Genomic DNA, 2,195 nt, shown 5'->3' on the forward strand with positions numbered 1-2,195 from the left:
TCTTTTTTTATCTTCCCCTTTTTCTTTTTGATAATGATACAACCCTCGTTTGAGATACAAACTTGTTTCCCTTGCTTAGCTACGTGTCGTTATAATTTTAATAAATAAGCCACGTTAGGCGAGACACTAATTTTACCCCTCTAATTACCACGTTTTTATCATATTACTTCATTAAAAAGAGATGTAAATAAAAGGTATATATGACCACAATTTGTCATATATTTAGTTTTTAATATATGCTTTTAAAGTCACTAGCCCATGAGTTATTTTTTTTATTACTAAATGTAACCTGCGGCTAGTCAAATCCAGTAACCAACTTAGGCTTTGATCACCCATCCCATTATTATTTGTATGCACTAATATTTTATAGTTGTAAAATAACCTTTAATTATTTCTTTTTTTATAAATGTATTATGTTCTATTTCTTTCATCAAAGAGAAAACTCTAAAGTAATCTCACTAGATAAAACTCTCAAATGTAAATATTTACACTTCGAAAATCTATACCCAAAAGTTCCCATAATTTTATTCTTTTTACAATCTCAAATATCCATTTTAAGATCAAAATCATATAAATAAATATATTGATAATTCAATTAACTCTAATTATGTCACTTATCTAAATACTTGACCATGTATAGAATCAAGTGACCTCAAAATTGAATAATTGAATATCATCCCTATTTCGTATATTATTATTATTATTATTATTATTATTAATATTATTATTATTATTAAAAAACCTAAGCTACTAAGTGTGTATATTGCAAGTCTCATTTTCCATTTTATGACTATGTTTTTTTTCTCTCTGTCCATATTCCTATTCTTAGTTAGTTTACTATTATTGTAATATAACCAATTAACAAGACTATGCAACTAAGTGAGTAAATGGACATGTAATATTAATATTGTGATACTTTCTCATGCATGGCCAACTTTTATCTAGTTCTTTTTTTATTATAAGCAACTACTTAACTAATCTATTCTTTACTTTCTCTACCTTCCAACCAACTTAAAATCTCAAATATTACTTTAATAGTTATTTTAACAATTAACTCACAATTCAGTAACTCAGATTTTACCTATAATCTATAATTTAAATAATGAAAAATCTATTTTTATGAAATAAATTATAATAATTACTTTCTTGATAATATTAAGCTACCACATAAAAATCAAACAACTAAATGCATACACTTTGTAATATATAAATATTTTACACATTTAATACTAAATTCCATCAACTCTTTATTAATAATAACAAGTAACACAATTAAAATCTTAAATAAAATATAAATGACTTATTATTAAATATTAAATGCATACTCGTGTGTGCTTCTCGGATAGAGATGTGACAACTCTCCCCTCCTAATAATAATTTTGTCCTCGAAATTAGATACCTGTATTGTTGAATAGGTTGGGATATTGACGTCTCATACTCTCCTCTGTTTCCCATGTTGCTTCCTCTCGAGAATGATTCCGCCATAATACCTTAACTAGTGGTATCTCTCTATTCCTGAACTGTTTGATCTTTTGACCCGTAATTTATACTGGTTTTTCTACATAACTTGCATTTTCATATATCTCTATATTAGGATCTTTTAAAATATGTTTAGGATCAGAATGATACCTCCTTAGCATACTAACATGGAAAATATTATGAATCTGAGAAAGCTCTAAAGATAATGCTAGCTTATAAGCTAAGGGTCCTACTCTCTCAATAATTTCATACGGCCCCATATATCGCGGACTTAACTTTCCTTTGTTGCCGAATCTCATCACTCATTTCCAAGGAGATACTTTTAAGAACACCTTTTCACCAACCTGATAATCTATTTCTCGTCTGTGTTGATCAACATAACTCTTTTCCTTCACGATGTTAACCTTATCAAGCGTATTTTGAACAATGTCATGTCCCTCCAAGATTGTCGTACCTTCTTTATCCCAGTACAACAGACTTCTGCACTTTCTTCCGTATAATGCTTCATAAGGTGCCATGTCAATACTACTATGAAACTGATTATTGTATACAAACTCCATTAAAGTGATATATTCATCCCAAGAACCTCTAAATTCAAGTACACAAGCTCTCAACATACCTTCCCAAGTTTGGATTGTCCATTCTGATTGACCATCAGTTTGAGGATGAAATGTTGTACTGAAATTTAACCTAGTACCCAAGGCATCTTGAAAACT

Source organism: Apium graveolens, chromosome 10 (assembly GCF_009905375.1).
Source record: "Apium graveolens cultivar Ventura chromosome 10, ASM990537v1, whole genome shotgun sequence".
Lineage (NCBI taxonomy): Eukaryota > Viridiplantae > Streptophyta > Magnoliopsida > Apiales > Apiaceae > Apium > Apium graveolens.